Below are 413 nucleotides of genomic sequence, written 5' to 3' on the forward strand. Positions count from 1 at the left end.
ACATTCTTATTTGCTCGCCTTTTCATGTAGAAATGGAGGATGAACATGTAATGAGTCATCACAGGAGCGCCTGGGTGGCTCAGGTCCCCACCATCTCAGGTCCTGGGATCAGCCCCGCTATCTGGCTCCCTGCTCATTGGGGAGTCTGCTTCTCCCTCTGCCTCTGCCCCTTTCCCCGACTCGTGCTGTCTTTCAAATAAATAAAATCTTAAAAAGAGAAAGGGTCAGGGGCGCCTGGGTGGCTCAGTGGGTTAAGCCTCTGCCTTCGGCTCAAGTCGTGGTCTCAGGGTCGTGGGATCGAGCCCCGCATCGGGCTCTCTGCTCAGCAGGGTGCCTGCTTCCCTTCCTCTCTCTCTCTCTGCCTGCCTCTCTGCCTACTTGTGATCTCTGTCAAATAACTAAATAAAATCTTT

This window comes from Enhydra lutris, unplaced genomic scaffold, assembly GCF_002288905.1.
Source record: "Enhydra lutris kenyoni isolate GAN:26980312 unplaced genomic scaffold, ASM228890v2 scaffoldscaffold6, whole genome shotgun sequence".
NCBI classification, from domain to species: domain Eukaryota; kingdom Metazoa; phylum Chordata; class Mammalia; order Carnivora; family Mustelidae; genus Enhydra; species Enhydra lutris.